Source organism: Phasianus colchicus, chromosome 8, assembly GCF_987193195.1.
Source record: "Phasianus colchicus chromosome 8, bPhaCol1.hap1.1, whole genome shotgun sequence".
NCBI lineage: Eukaryota > Metazoa > Chordata > Aves > Galliformes > Phasianidae > Phasianus > Phasianus colchicus.
Genome location: NC_143443.1, coordinates 7,292,689 through 7,309,622, shown reverse-complemented (window position 1 = coordinate 7,309,622; position 16,934 = coordinate 7,292,689). Strand labels below are relative to the sequence as shown.

The 16,934-nt window shown below is 40.9% G+C and overlaps 1 protein-coding gene across 3 annotated transcripts in view; it reads left to right on the top strand.

The window, feature by feature from the left end:
• LOC149917001 (uncharacterized) overlaps positions 1 to 16,934 on the top strand; it is a 515,322-nt gene that overhangs the window by 424,619 nt on the left and 73,769 nt on the right. Inside the window, exon 8 of one of the 3 annotated variants that reach the window (XM_090144809.1) lies at positions 13,737 to 13,907. The exons of the other annotated variants lie outside the window; for them this stretch is intronic. The gene's annotated coding sequence lies outside the window, so the exon portion shown is untranslated. Of the gene's footprint in view, positions 1 to 13,736; positions 13,908 to 16,934 lie in introns of those variants that run through there. 3 annotated transcript variants of the gene reach the window in all.

The window sequence follows — 16,934 nt, the reverse complement described above, 5'->3', positions numbered from 1 at the left end:
TTGTAAAACTCTAAGCTGGGAGGCTTATAGATCAGACTTATTTGAGCAGTAACACTTTTTGGAAAAGCTACTAGCAATCTGTCCCTGAGTTAGATGTGTACTGAATGTATAATTCCCCTTCTACCTGTTTCAAAGTGATGCAGATAGAATACCAGCTCTGTACACTGTTAATAAGCCCTTTCTCCTGTAGGGACAGTTGTTCTCATCTTCCTCATTCTGAAGAGTAGCTTGTTCACCCTAGTGGTGTCTATGGTTTCAAGACTTCTGGGACTGCATGAGCAGCTAGCACAATAGAAACGAGTTGGGACAGCAAAGGCTTGTGCCTGGCCAGACAATGGTTCTTCAGCCAACGTAGTATCTTATGTTTCACTGGCTTTTCTGCTCACCTTCAGGTTAAGCTGGCACAGCTTGGAAGAAAAGCAAAAGTAAATAAAAAAAACAGGAAATAAAACTAAAGCATGAAGTTGTCAGCAGACTCAATCATTTGGCTCTGCAGGAGATTCCCACACCTGTCTGATGACAGACAGGTAGCAGAAGGAAAATCAATGTACTTGAGTGTATTTTTTCACGTTACTGGATTTGTGGCATAGAGAGAGGAAGGCTGGACAGAAAGGTGGCAAACCAAACTACATTATTTCTGGATGAAAATTAATTTTCTGTGAACAAATGACAATATTCTTTTTAATTCTCTCTGTCTGGAAGTGCTGCTTGCTTATTCAGGTTAAGGTATTGTTCTAAATTGAAGTTTCACTGAAGTTTAAGATAGTAGAAGGTGAGGAAAGGGTGGATCAGTACGCGTAGCTAGAGATAACCAATTCTGTCTGCATGAGAGTGCCTGTATTAAAATGAAATATCACAATAGGAAGAAGATTTCATGGCGCTGAAGAAAACCTTAGCAAGTTTGAATATGGGCCTGTTTGCTTCACTCCTAGTACGGAGTTCTTATCCATAAAAGTTAACATCTGGAGTCCTGTTCGTGTTCTTTCCATGTTCTGGGATATGGAAGAACATCTGTTTGAGGTGGCTCACAGAGAAAAGAAGAAATCCCTGCCATTTCTTGCATGGTTCTTGTTCTGTGCAGGACATTTGTGTTAATTGCATCACACCAAAAGGTTTATGTGCAAATGTTATTGCTACTTCTCACTGCTGTATTCTAGCAGTCTTCTTCATAAATATTTACTGAATAGTCAGCGATACTCAGAGTCTGTTCAGAAGAATTTAACTGCTCTGAAATGTGAACAAGACGAACATGTGGAGGTTTGGTTCAGGCTTGGATCTATTCAACAGCTCTTTTGTTAAGCACAGCAGAAGACAATTAGCATTAGTGAAATGACAAACAGAGATATTAATCAAGGAACATATTTTCTGGATAATGTTGTACCACCTTAGCTCATGATGGATTTGTTGTTGACAATAATGCAAAATTAGCATGCACGACAATTCCATCTCCCTGCAACAGATCCATGAAGGGTCTGAGCAGGAGCAGCTGGCATGGAAGAATCTGTTGCAAATCAGAAGGATGTAATTATTGTGAAGCTGTTAGAGAGAGATGGGCTGCAAAGATGCACATCAATCAGGAAACACTGGAGATTAATACAGTGTCTTGGGAAAAGCCCAAGTGAATCTTAGACAACATAATGCCATGAAGATGGATTTATAATTGCAGGACTTATATCTTCACGAGTGTTATTTTTGTAATATTAATAAAATACAGTGAAATGTTGTAATGAAAATGGTTCCTTTAGAATACGCTACTATCAAAAGGTGCCTGCTTCTCTTTTTTTCTTACTTTGACAACTCTGCTTCCCTCAGGCCTTGTAAAACTCTCTTCTTCCCAGACAAAAGTGCCATGCTGAAAATAAATAAGTAAACACATATCATTGCTATCCAGAGCTTCAAACACTCCCTAATTCTCATTCCTTTTAAGGCTCTGACACCGCGCCGTACTTTACCTACCTACACCTATGGATCAGGTTCTGATCTGAGGTAGTTTGGCTCGCTTTGATCAGCGACGCAGCACCTCATGTTTTGTGTGCTGCTGTTGGTGACTGAAACATTTAAAAGAGAAAAACCTTGGAAATTAGGTTTCCACAGAGAGCTCAGGAAAGAGCGCACGCCCAGCGAAAGACCAGTGGAAAGATGTGGGTGTAATCTGCAATCTCTGCTTGCAGCAGAGGCAGTGTCACTAATGTTTTCCAAAGATTTGTTGAAGGCTTGTACTCCACATGTGCGCTGGTCATCTTTACTGTAAGCAAGATTGGTGTCACTACCAGGATTGATGGTATTTGGTGATTTCAGATAGAAGTTGTTCACACTGTAGCAGAGCACTAAGGATACCAGTGCTGGGTGCCCCTGCCAGGTTAGATGTGCAGCTGTGGGGATCGGCACTGGGGACAAGTACATCCACCTTTAGCTGCATGAAGCCCAGCCCCTAGGTGACGTTGCCCATAACAAGCAAAGTGTCACCCTTAGCAAAGGCTGCCTGCGTGGGCACAAGAGAGGTGTTGGCAGCAGCAGCAGAGTGACAGCAGGCAGGTGCCTCGCAGTGGATATTCAGCTTTTCAGTGAGTTAGATGGACCCTGGTTTAGGTCTGCAACAGCAGACACGCAGCCCAAGAAAAACGCTCCTGATTGTTTTCATCCAGGCTGGTGGATGAATAGCATCCACAGATCTTATTGTGAAAAAGGTTGTTGTTAGGAAGCAGTGCAAACAGCTGCTGTCATCTTCTAGTGAAATTAATCTCTACAAGGCATTCCAGCAACGCTCTATTTGCAACCTGTACTTTTCTCACACCCTCACAACAGGATTCAGCAGATGCGGAGTGCTGCCCTCTCTCCAGCAGTCAGCAGTTTGGCTGGCATCCTTCAGCTGTACATCAGTAAACTGCGTGATCTTGTGTTTTCTCTAAAATTCATAGCACTCCAAGTCTGTGAAACAGGGAGTGTTAAGGAGATGGTTAATAAGATAGACTCTGTAATGAGATAAGAGAGATGCTGAGTGGTTTGCAAGATGGGAAGAGTGTCAGAGCTGTGCATTGCTTTGAGTCCTTTCCTGGGCTTGATATAGCAGGAGCTTCATGTGGAGTTTGTCCATCGATGCTACGGGAACCTAAGCATGAGACAGCAGCAGTTATGACAACCCAAGTAGAAGCAGTGAAGTATAACACAAACAGAAAGGGTTGCCAGCTATTCTCAGAAATATCATTTTCTGCCTTACAGTGAAAAGTAATGTTTTTCTTCTCTTTTTCTTCTCAATTTGTCTGCTATATTTTTTAGTTACCACAATTTCTTAATGTCAGACCTCATAACAGGAGAGGTAGTGGACTTGATGAGGATAAATTAAGATAATAATTTTAGGGAAAGGAAGAAACCTCACACAGATTAGTCATATATTCTGAAGCAGCCAAGAACTGTCTGCAGAAAGATAAAGAGGGAATAGAATATTAATAACTCGAAAGTTATAAATAGGGTGCAGATGTCCTGTTTAAATAAGGATAAAAACATTTGGAGTCAAGTTATGCATGATGGTGAAGGTGCACCTTAAGGCTTTTTGGTCCAAGCTATTGAAAACAAATATCATTCACAATTCTGTTAAATATAAAATGGCCTTTCTGTTTTCTCTTACCAAACATACTAGGTTGACTCCCTCACAACATCTACTTCATAGACATTCAGGCACTGAAGTTAAATTAAGACGAAGCCTATAGCATATCACGTGCCATTTAATTGATGACACATAGATGCACAGAAAAACTTCACTTGTATCATTATTTCTTCAGACAAACCTGAATTTCCTTCAGCTGCTCTACGTATGTAACGTATTTCAGGTGGTGAGGTATTTTTCATTCAGTCTAAGTCGAAGACTGCAGATCTTTTTGTCTGATCTAACCAGAATCCTTTGCCTCATCCACAGAAGCCTTGTATGACTGATAGTCATACACAGGATTTTCCTGTTCAGCTCCACCCATTCTGGGATTATCACTATACGGTGATTTGTGTAAGATCTCTCTTCTCTAGATGCCTCCCCAGATCATTAGTTACCTGCAGTTACCCACCGGTCCTCACAGCTCTTCTTGAGACCGCTCAGCTCAACAGCTGAGGCTGAGGCTGGCCTGAAGATGAGAGCATGGGCTGCAAAGCATTATGTGCTTGATGTAATACATAGAGGCTTAAAAAAAGGTCAGAGGCAATCCAGCTACATGTAGAGAAGGCATATTTCCCATATTTTTCTGAGACTTTTCTTGCTCATGCTAAAAGCATCAGGTGCAGACAGGCTACAGGTGTGGGGATGCTGTCTTCTTGTCTCTCTTGGTCGAACAGTTTCCTCTTACACCTGGAGTTTTATGATGTGAGTTTTTCATATCCTTCTTTTGCAGCACCAACCCCTTTGCTCCGTGCTGCTCTCCTTCATGCCAGCCTGCATGCGGCAGCTCCAAGTTTAAACTTATTGATGATTCGATATAGCAGCATTGCAATGTGCTTAAGTGGAGGCTCATAAGTACCTCCTTATGGCTGGTCAGAGCTTTAAGGACCAGTTCAATAACACATTAAACACATTTTAATTCAGGAAAGTGTCTAACAGGTATTTCACTCCCAACTGCAGTGCGATTTTATTCAGTGCTTAAAGGTAAGCACCAGCTGAATTACTCTTTGAATAAAGAGGATTCATGCAGGGATCTGGCATAAAGTTAATTTTATTTGTGGGTACTTGTGTTTTAGATCTTATTTTTACGTCAGGAATAAAATTAATTGTATCCTATTTATAAACATGCATACACATATATATACTCTTTACCACATCACCAAATCTTCTTTTTTTTTTTTTTTTTTTTTTTTTTTTTTTGCTTTCCTATATCTTTGGAAAGTAATAAAAAACATTTAAAAGTTAATGTGACCATCCCTCTGTTGGCCAGGCAGTCTACTAATAAAACCCAAATTATCTCCTCCAGAGTCTTGGACCAGTACACTTGTTTTCTCTAGGAACATTTACATAAATTTAATCTTGATGTAAAAAAAAAAAAAAGAAATATTTTAAACTACTGACAAATGTCCTTTTCAAATTATACTCATAGGAAAGAAGATGGAGTTCGAAGAAGCCTTATCCCAAGTGAAACATAGAGTAGGCTAAACTGAAGTTTGAAACACTGGAATCCACATTAAGTAAATTGTAATAGAATATTGAAACCATAATAAAACATGGATTTTAAGTGCAACTGCCAGCCATTTCAGTGCAGACGCATTCATTTTAGTGCCCAACTGATGTTAATCTTGTCTAAACCAGGATACTGTGAGTTTCTGTGGGCATTTTGAGGTTATTCTCTCTCTGACATTGAAGATTAGCTACACCAAAGACTTACCTGACTTGCTGCAGAATACTTACTCTTCACTATGTAACCCTTTTTCTAAACCACTTATTCTTGCTAGTCTTTCTGCTACAAAGCCTCACAAAATGTAAGTCTAGATGGCTAACTCCTCTCTGAATGTTGAGTATTATGTATGTTATCAGTGTCGCTGGTGTTCATGTGCAGTGCTAATATATCTCCTGTTAAGAAGAACAAACACCCTGAAATTAAAACACAGTGTTGAGTGTAATTTTAAAACAGAAGAGCTGTGGTCTTGAAATTCAGCATACAATGATACATGAGCATGATGCAGGAGCAAAGATTTCCAGTTGTGAAACAGCTGAACTTCATCCATTGTGGAATTCTTGGGACTTCACAGAGGTCCTGCTTCCTCCCTATAAGAGAAGGATGCGGCAGCAGTTCACAAGTGTAGTAAGTACCTGACAAATGAAATGTGTAGTGAACGTTGTTCTGTAGCTCAGGGCATCCCAATTCTCTGTGCTGTTAGCCTTCTGGAAGACATCTGTGGCTTCGGCTAGAGGCAGCATTGTGGAAAAGGTGAAGGGCCCGAGGCTTGAAAACAAATGCATGGGGAGTTCTTTAAACATATGATATAGGTCTAAGAAAAAAGAACAGCATTATTTCATACAAAGAATTTATGAGCAATATGGGACATGCTGGGGGGGAAAGAAGAAATGTGTGCTGCGTGATGGGTAGCTAAATACTTACAGTGCTCCCTTGCAGCCAGCTCTCATGTTGTAAGCTCAAAGATTGATTAATCATCCACTCAAATGCACCATAAAGTTTTAGAGTTTTTCCCTTGGTAGATGTCTGGAACATTTGGGGGAAAAAAGGATGCAATTTACAAACAAGGACAAGAAAACCTAAATAGCTGTTACGATTTAAAAGAAGCATTTATGATAAAAGCTGCCTACTCTCTTTCAAGTACTTTGATCACAGGATGGAGGATGCTGACTGCAGCAAGCCCTGCCTTGCTGGAGCCTTCCCTCCAGTTCCCATCACTGGGGCGTGCCTGTTCTGTGGGCCATTAAGTGTTTCTTGGCATGACATGCAATTGCAGTCTGTTAGCTTAATAAATGATGCACTTTCATATTTAAAAGTTAATCAGAAAGATCTGAAATTTAAAAAAGAAAAGAAAAAAAGGGAAAAATCCTCAGCTGGTCTAAGACTGTGTGTGAAGTTCCTTTGACTTCATTAGAACAATGCTTATTTAAGCCAAGCAAAACAGCTGTAAAGCCCCAGGTGTAACCCTGGGAAGGAAGCTGAGCTGTGTGTGGGAAGAGCTGGGAAAAGACACAGAACTTCAGTATTTTCTGGGTGTCAGTGAAGAAGGGAAACAGATCTGCGTGCCTGAGTCCAAGACATGCCTCAGTCCTGAAGGCCAGCATCTGACCTTGGTCATAATCTTTCTTCCACATCCTCTTGTTCACTGGGACTCGTACATGAGAAGTCTAATTTTAAGTGCAGCCCTGGCATTTTCTCTCTTGGCAGTAATTTGACATTTTCCACATCTTATTACTTATGAAACCTGACATCATGTCAGTCTTCTCGCATGAACTTTCCGCCACTTCAGTTTTCTTCCTACTTAATTACAGCCATGATTGAGGGGAAAGCATTTGCTGCTCTTGGCCAGTGAGACTGCTGACAGGAGGAGTGTGACATATCCAGATACAGATCATGTTTCTGTATTTGTTAACATACTAATATAAGGCTACAAATGGATTTATATATATTTTTATGTATACTTGAATGTCTATACGTGTAAACATTTTGTGACTTGTGACAGTAAAAAGTTCTTAATGGCCATATTTTGCGGGGACATTCAATACTAAAACAGTATTGATGACATTACTTTATTTGTAGAGTGCGGGCCCTGTTGAGCGTATTTTCTTTTCACTTGTGTTGCAATAAACACTTCAAAGCTGAATATACCAGCACTTTGAGAAGCACAACCAGCTTTCAGTTCAGACTGCTTACTCACCCTTCCTTATCCCCTCGCAGGTTATGATTTACCCAAAAGAATGCCATCACCTAAAGTCAAAACTGTGGGAAATCAGAAGTAATTTCTGTGCAATGAGTACTTTATAGGAGACACTTGTTCTTTGATACTTTATCAGAAAGACAAAACAGAACAAAATGCCCATATTGCAGTTGTGTGATCTCTACAGTTTCAGTCGTCTTTGCACCTGCTGCTTTTGGCTGTTTGGAAGGAATTCAGTAATAATGAGTCTGAAGATGCGGTTTGTATACTGAGTCTGTCTGTGTCACAGTGAGGCTATATGGAGATGAATGCCTTTAGGGAGGAGTCATGCTGCACCTCTGTATAGAAGGCCTAGGGAGTCTGGAGGAGTATTCCCAAGGGAGACCCTCAAGGGAGGGGGTGAGCCTGCCTGGCAGATTGATGTAGCATGAGCACTTCTTTCAATTTGATATGAATGCTGCTCCAGCACTTTGGGATGGGGAACTCAAACTCGAGGCCAGGCTGGTGGGCTGGTATGGCTGCTGGCCAGGCAGCGCCTGTTCTCATTGCTCTGTGCCACAGAGGTAGGTCAGGCACTGCTGGTGGGCATGGCAGCTCACACAGTCACCTGCATCTTGTGAAAATAAAAACATTGCTCAGGAAATTTTAATGCAGTTCCTTGGTATCTGAGTGTGCGTATGTGTATTTCTGTTTTAGATACAGTGTGCGTGCATGTGTACACATAGATACATATCCCTATTGTTTCCTTCAAACATAGATTATTTCCAGTGTTTGTTTTCTGCTCTTATCACATTCTTCATACTCCTAAAATAGCAGATCCTTGCATCTCTGCCCTTCACTTGCAGCTGCTGGCACAGTGAGCGAGGCAGCAGCTTGGCCCTGCAGTTGGCTGGGGGCTGCTCAGGTGCTCAGGAAGGATGTACTACCCATGCCAAAGCCATGCAAGGGTAGGGAGCACACCTCAGAAGTTAGCTTCTGTGATGTGTTGTGATGGCATGTGTGATGGAAGCATAAGCATTGCTATTGCTAGAGGCGAGGAAGCCTCTTGAACCCATTGAATTTCAGAATTCAACTTTCATACAGAAATAATAACTGAGAAATTCTGAGTTTGTGCAGTAGAAATTTTCCGGTTCCCCTGGTGACTGAACCAAAGTGGCTTACCCTGAATTTTTCCCCTACTGCCATCATTCACCTCTCATCTGAAAATGTCAACCAAGTTTCAGAGTGAAGTCTGAATTCATCTGGTCAAATTAACCTGCTCAGTAGTCTTACAGCGAAAGCTGACCTTTGCTGAGGTATATCTTACGTCAAATGCTTTAAGGAAATGTTCAGAACGTAGAGATTGCTCTGAAAGTGAATTGCTGTCTTCAAATTAGGAACAGGAATTAGTATATATAGAACCTGAATTTTGTCAAAACACAGAAGATTAAAAAAAAATGATTTTTCCTTGAGTCCTGAAGCGGAACCTTCAGACAGAGCATTTCCACTGTAACAGAAAATGTCAAACTGTGAACCAGCTTTTCTATCTTACATGATTGATGTTATGCACTAAATTTCAATTTGAAACGTGTAGTTTTCACTTATATCTGTGAAAAATGAATCTTGACGATGATGTGATTTGTTGGCTCAGCATTTTTGGAGGAAAAGGAATGCCCTACTAGTCTTCGAGTGTGGAATTGAGAAAAACCATAAACAATGTCCATGGGTTTTGATTACTGAAGTCAGTCTACCCTAAGCTCACTGCTTGATTGCACTTTATGTAGTGGATGAAAGCAAGGAAAAATACTGTTGTTAATGAAGCTAAGTTTGATACATTTACATTCGTAATTTTAGTCAATGTAGAGCTGAGGGCAAGACTGCCACATGCCCAAGTGGATACCTGCTGAAGGACGATGTGATTTGTCCCTCCTGGTTTGAAATCTGAGTAAATATTGACTCAATTTACCTTTACTAGTATCATGTATTATGGGGGATTTATGAAGAAAGGTACCCAAGGTCAGATGCAGGAATTCAGAATAAATTTTACACATGAGACACACACATTCTGAAAGTATAAACTGTAGGATTTCCAGGTTTTCCCATGCTCTTAAACATAAAACTGTCCCACTTTTCTCCCATGGGCTACATGGAGCTGTTTGAAAAAGTACAGACATACGTGTATATGCATACAGATATAAACAAGTGCCGTGATCTGCTGAGAGTTCCAAAGTAATTGAGACATTTTACTCGTACTGCAGAACTTGAATAGATGACTATTTCAGGAAATTTTAACAGAGGGGATGATTAGGAAGTTTAATTTTCCCTGTGAAAATCTCAGCTGGAACTATATGCCACAAAGCAGCAATTAGTAACGATCTAAGAAAACTAGAAGAATATATTTTCACATATTAATCAAAGAAACTTTACTAAACTACAAAGCAGCCTTGGGAAGTGACGAGTGTAACTGAAGAAAGGGTTCTCCCTAGGGGAATAATGTAAGTACTGCTCAGCCTTGTTCCATCTTCCCATCCTGCTGCTTAGGTGGATTACGTGCATAGCAGATCCACATGTCACACATGCAGAGCAGCCCGGAAGGCCAACTGTAATCTTGGGCTGCATAAAAGAAGGGTGGCCAGTAGGGCAAGGGAGGTGATTATCCCCCTCTACTCGGCTCTTGTGAGGCTCCATCTCACAAGGAGCAGGAAGGACATGGAGCTCTTGGAGCAGGTCCAGAGGAGGACCACTAAGATGGTCAGAGGGCTGGAGCACCTCTCCTATGAGGAAAGGTTGAGGGAACTGGGCTTGTTTAGCTTGGAGAAGAGAAGGCTGAGGGGAGACCTCAATGTTGCCTTCCAGTACTTAATAGAAGATTATAAACAGGAGAGAGACTGACTTTTTACACAGGAAGACAGTGATAGGATAAGAGGGAAAGGCATTAAACTAAAAAAGGAGAGATTTAGGTTATACGTTAGGAGGAAATTTTTTACTTAGAGCAGTGAGGCACTGGAACAGGTTGCCCGTGGAGACTGTGGATGCCCCATCCCTGAAGTTTCTAGGTCAGGCTGGATGGGGCCTTGGGCAGCCTGATCTACCAGGCTGCAACCGTGCCCATGGCAGGGAGCTGGAATTCAATAATCTCTAAGGTCCCTTCGAACCTAAGCTTATCTGTGGTTCAATGAAATCTACATTTCATTTGCAATGGAAAACTTGTAGTAAAGTCTATAAGGGTACTGGAAAACTTATGGGGGCTGGTATAAAAGTGTGTGTGTGTGCATGTGTGCCTAAGCAGGCTCTTTTAAGAGCCTCTCTTGTTCTTTTTCATTGTCAAAAAAAAGTTATGTTTTCAGTGGTTTATTTTTACTAGTAGTGCATGGGGATCTTGAAGGTCAAAGTAAAGTTTGTCTATGGTGCAGTGCAAAGCAGCAAGGAGGAGTTATCAGTACCAGTTTTTAGTACCAATTTGGAGTCTAGATACCACAGAGATGGGCAGGGAATCATAAAGAAATGAGCATCTGTTCAGCTTCCAGTGATGCTAAGCTATTTTACTCCTCTGGCACAGATTTATTTATATGAAGTGAAGCACTGAAACAAAATGTTGGCTTAGCCTCAATCTTTTTTTTTTTTTTTCTCTCTCTCTCGTTTTTAATCTGGTATCATCAGACCTGTTTTGTTTTGTTTCAGTTGTAAGTTAATGTCCCATTTTCGTTTTTTGGCATGGTGGAGAATTGTTTTCTCCAGGTAAAAATTGGCAGTTTACAAAGGCACAATTGGAAATAGAAATTGTGCAAAAATTCATGGGCTGTCCCAAATGTTGTAAACTTTTCTCACTGCTGTGTGTAGAAAAAGAATGTGGAGTTATATTTGTATTTCCAAGTAGTTTTGTACATGAACTCCAAAGCCCAGGGTGAATTCTAAAGGCGTAGATTTTGATCAACTTTAAAAATGGAAAGCATCTGTGTTTCATACCAAATAACTCCCTTGAGGTTAAACACCTTGGTTTAAAAGTAGTTGTTTTGGATCTGTCTATAGCCTAAGGATTTCAATGTAAAGATTCAAAGGTCTTAATGAAAATTTGATGATCATCTCCTGAGAGGGCAGGTTTTTGTGCGAGTTTTCAGCTGTGCTTCTCTCTTTGGTTGGAACATTCCTTTACAGCTGCATTTCAGCTCCCAGCCAGAGCAAAAATGAAAACATAACTTACTTTTTCTGCAGCCTCATTAAAATTGAACTATATTTTGAGAACATTATACTGTAGTTCTATACTTCATAATAAACTGTTTATTTTTTTCCCATATAAATGAGTGTGAACCATTAAGCTTTCAACAACAGCACCTAAAATAATGAGGAGGAACACATTTTTATAATGAGGATAATTGTAATTGCAGAATTTTCCAAGAGATGCAGTAAATTTTATCTCAGCTGTAAGATTGGACTTTCTATAAAATAGATGCTTTAGTTTATCTTTCCGTTATTAAACTCATTATCAAAGTCACTGAGTGAAGTTTGGTGACCTAAATTTTCCAGATCAAACTGAGTGTATCTTCTTCTACATTTGGAATCTTTGAGTCCTCAGAAGAATCTTTTGCCTCACCATTGAAATCCACTGCATTTTTTTCATTTTTGATATCCACATTTTTCTCTCCTACCTAATGCGATATTGGTAATGAATAGACTGTAAGAAGTACTTATAACAATCAAACAAGAATCAAAACCTTCTGCAGAGACAAGACCCGGGCATGCAGGAAAGGGCAATCCCACCCTGCTAGCTCCTTCCCTAGTCAGAAAATACCTCACTGTGCGCTCTGTGTCCACTCAAAGGAAATGTTAATACTGGTATTTCTCTGGGCTTTAGTGTAGAAGTTACATTAACTGCAATTTGCTTATAACTTGGAATGTCATTTTCTTACTTGCTCATTTCTCTGTACTAGCCACAGGAACAAGGCTGTCCATTAGGCAGGGGCATCACAGCAATCAGCAAATGGGAAGACAATTAGAAATAACTTCCTCAAACCTCAGCATTCACTCCCTTCTTTAGAGGTTGGGCTGTGCAGGGTTGAGAACAGCTCCAGGTCTCCTTCAGCCTCCTGCTATCCTTTCAATTAGTCAGCAGAGCTCCTGGGATACGTGGGTGGTTATCCTCAGAGGTGCAATGAATTTGCCTTCTTGTATGTATTTTTAAGTACATGTTTGATTTCCCTTCTGAGGTCAGGGCACGTAAGATCATATGGCATTCAGTGCCTCCAATTAGTGGCCTTTCTGTTCCACAGTCCAACATCAAAACCTAATGAATGACCCTGCAGGGCTTGGTGAATTGCCAGAAAAAGGAGCAAGCCTTCTCCATTTATTCCAAAAGGAATTTCTTCTCTCTCCATTTTCCTCAGCTTTTAGGAACATGGATGCATAAGGCTTTGCTGCTCAGAGTGGCAGACTGATTGATTTGTTCCTACATCAATTTACCAAAGCAAACAGAAGAGCTTTCTAGAGAAGGAGTACGTGAGAGAGGCAAGGAGGTGATGAAAAACCCTAAGTGATGATTCATAAAATGATGTGATTATTTATGTAAGGGCTTCCACCCCCCACACCTGTCTACCCACTGCAGTTCAAACAAGCTTTTACTTTGAACCAACTCGTTACATAAAATATGCATCAGAACCCAGGGAAGCATTTGCTTAATTAACTGTCACCAGGCTGAGACAAAAAGAAAATGCCTCTTCTATCAAAATATGCTAAAAATAAAGGATGATACCACAACAAAGTGGTTGTGTCAAGGATCTGAGCTTTTGCACACAGCTCTCCTGAATGTAGATTTGCTTTTTCTGTTTGACTGCTTTCACTGTGGTGTAGAACAGTCTAAGTACAGCACCGAGGCCCCAGGCAAGCAATGTTCATTTCCAGCAGACTCCAGCCCGACACCCCGCGATTAGCACTTCCACAATCAGGGCGTAGCAGTTTGGACTGCTAATGTGGTTTTCAGTTGCCACTTGTGGTACATGCAGCAGTCTGAGAGTCATCTCCTTTAATGTCCCTTTTAAATGTTTAATAATCTGATTGTGATGAGTGGCCTAGATGTTTATCTGCTTCTTCGCAGGGAAGGATCCCATTAGTGAATCCAGTTATTTCAGGAGGAACAGGCTTCCTTGCTGGAGTCCAGCTACAATTTAGCACAGAGTCCATTTCTGTCCACACCTTATGCCCTTAAGGTATCTCAAGGGTCCATTTTTCAACCACCAGAGAGGACAAGTTGCCAAATGTTCTGCTTGAAGCCAGCAGCCCTGAGGAACACCAACCATTTGCTTCCCTGCTGCTCTGGTTGTGCAGGAACTCACCTCACTGATTCATGGCTATATTTTAATGCATGGCTATATTTTAATGCATGGCTATATTTTAAATACAGATTTTTTTTTTTCCTCTAGGAGGGCACCCATTTCTACTTGTCTAACTGAAGAAAAATTTCATTTAAATCAACAGAGAGCTTTCAAGTCAATTAAATTGAGCTTGTAGATGTGTCTCGTAAGATGCCATTCTAAAACTTCAGGAAAATTCTGCTACTTACGTAAATTACACTAAATTACTGTTGTACTATGTGATTCTTCTCACCACTCTCCCATTTGTCCTATAAATAAAATGTTGCACGTGACTGGATTCCAGTAAGAATCACTCTCAAGTCATAAGATTCTTCTTTCCTCCACTTATTGCTATGCCCAGGCTATTCCAGAATTGAAGCTCTAGACTTGGAGAAATGACTTGGGACAGACATGTTCTGAAGGTTGGCCTGAAACTCCTGCCATGCACTTCACTGAAACACACTGCTGTAGCTTGAAGAAATTCAGACCTGGTGACGGTTTGGGGCACAACTCCAAGTGGTGCTATAATGCTGAGAGTCTGTCTCCTAAGCAGGACTGCTGATTCCTCTCCAGAAACTCTGCACTGCACTGCTGCTCTGCTCTGCTTATCAGGGGGGGATAGCACTGAAACAGTGGGGTTTTGCTGCCCTCTGCCATGGACAGAGCAGGTGCCCTTTCCCATCCCTACGACATGTCCCTGTGCTGGACACAAACCTTGGCTTGGAGCAGGGCAGTGAGTGCTGGTCTGTGGAGTGACATTTTGGAAATCACTGATCTAGAGCCATGAGTGGGCAGGGATAGGAGAGAGAGTGCCTTGAACAGCTCAGTTCCTCAAGGGTGTCAAGGTACAAGCTGGATTCAGTGAGGTTTATTCAGCTTTGCACATGTTCCTCTGCTGAAGGTTGCCTTGTTCTTTATTTTTTTGCTAGCCCGCAGGTAGGCAAACAGGTTTGAAGATATTTACAAAGAATACTGGAATGAATGTAACCATTATTTTAGGCAAGTACACTCTTACAGCTGGGAAGTGTTTAGCCTGAAGTCTCACATTTTCCATCTGTTTTTCTTAAAAATGAAACACATACAACAAAGCAAGTGATGTTCCACTGGTGAGAAAAGTACTGCCAAGTTGAGAGCACCCATTGCACGCTGTGGCTGGGAGGCACCATGCTGAACTGTCTCAGTGAGCACCTTGGGGTTGGGAAGCTTCTCTAGGTGCTGGCTCTTCCTGGAGCAGTCACCATGGGTTTTATTCCTGTCTTTTTCTGGGCTGTTGATGCAAGCCCAAATGCTTAAGTGACTCCCATTGGAGGGAATGGGGCAAAGGTACTTTGCCATGGGTACTTTTAAGGGCTGGACTGATAATTTTGATCCATTTTGGAGTACTTTGTTGTTTTTTTGTTTGGTATGCTATGAACATCTTGTGATGAAATAGTTAAAAATCTACCTGGGATCTGCTTCAAACATGGTTCTTTTTTGTTTGTTTTTGTTTAATAATTGTTCATCTCAGGCCAATTAACTCATTGTTAATCCATTTTAACTTAAGGTAAAAGGAGCATCCCTGCGTGGCATAATGTTAGGTAAAGCTGCATCAGACTATCTTTAGATAAACCAGAATGTAGACCAAAGTTTGGAAGGCAGTGTGGGCACAGTAAGAATCCATGTACCTTATCTCAGATGTCATGGACACACTCACACCCAAGTCCTTCGGGGCTCCCTCTCTGCTAGGGGAACTCATGAGATTGCAGATAGAGGACAACATGAAAACCAGGTTGGGCAGAACAGTGGACAGTGTTACATTATAGGTATGATGAAAAGAGCATGGGGAGGGAGAGGCAGCTGCCATGGCTGTTGGTGCATCCCGAGCCTGGACATGGGCAGGTGAAGGTGCTCCTGCAGCTGCCAGGTGCATGCCTGGAAAACTGCTTTGTCACTTATTGGTGATGTTTTTGACCAGAAGCACATTTCCATTATCGATCTTCATTTTTCTTGTTTAAGCAAATACAAACAATGCTGTTGTACACCTTCAAAACAGAAGCTTATCTAAAGTCCTGGGAAATTCAAACATATTTATGTGTGCTCGTGAACAAACAGGGAGTTACCGTAAGCCTAAGGAAGACATTACGATTCCTTGTCAATTTTCTGTAGGTTGTATATGTCTGCTTTACTCTGTTCTTTCCCCCAAATGATTGTTACCTTAGCAACTGCCAATACGCTTGCTCCAAGAAGCAGAGCATAACAAAGTAGGGCACTAATGTTCAAGGATTCACTGGAAACATAGTGGAAACTGTGGATATTTAATTCTTATCACTAATCACCTTCTTTTGTTCTTTCATGATTTCTGAAACAATTTTTAGCAACTAGGCAGTCATAGCACCTGTTGCTCTTCTTCCATCTTCCTGACTCTCACGAAAAATACTATTTAATTTATAATAAGGGTGATGAATCACTGAGAGGTTGGTGACGTGTGTGTGTTGTGTTGGGATTATGTTGGAATGGGTAAGGGGGTGGCAAGGCTCAGAGTGCCAGAGGATTCATATTCCCCAGTTGTGTCCATCTGAGATCTGTTTTGATTTGCATGCATACTATAGTAATTGGCATGGATTAGCACCTTGGAATAAAATTAAAAATGATTTTGAACTTGCTCCTTACCGCTCAGATGAGATTTTTTTGGTAAAATTTAAGAAAAGTAGTTGAAAAAGTTACTGCTGTACTACCAATCTTTTACTGTCTTTTCCTGCACACAAGTGCTAACAGTAAATGAATAGGAATGCCAACCTTTTATGCAGTAAATGAATACATGTACATTTTTACCTATTGTGTTTGGTAATTTTTGGTATATATACATTAAACAATCTTCTCTCTGAAGAAATACATGTCGATAAGAGAGATCACAGGAGCACATTTCAGTTAGTTCAGAGCAGCCTGTCAGAGAGGTTAGCCTTTATACTGGTTTTCCAGCTGATTTCCTGAGATTCAGTGAGACAAGTGATTTATCCAAGGTCACACAGCAAGTTATTGGTTAAGCCAAGACTGTAAGATCCCATGACGCTCCTACTTCAGTGTTTTGCTTTGTACCATTCATGTGCTGAAGTGCCTGCACAGCAATCTTCAAGCCGAACATCATTAATAGCAATGAATTGTTTTCTGCCCAGAGCCATCAGGTGGTTTTTGTTTGCTTGTTTGTTTTTTAAACTTCAGATCTCTTGCTAGGTCTGCTTTTAGCTCAACACTTGAATGGGAAAAAATCAATTCCCTCACTTTAAATAA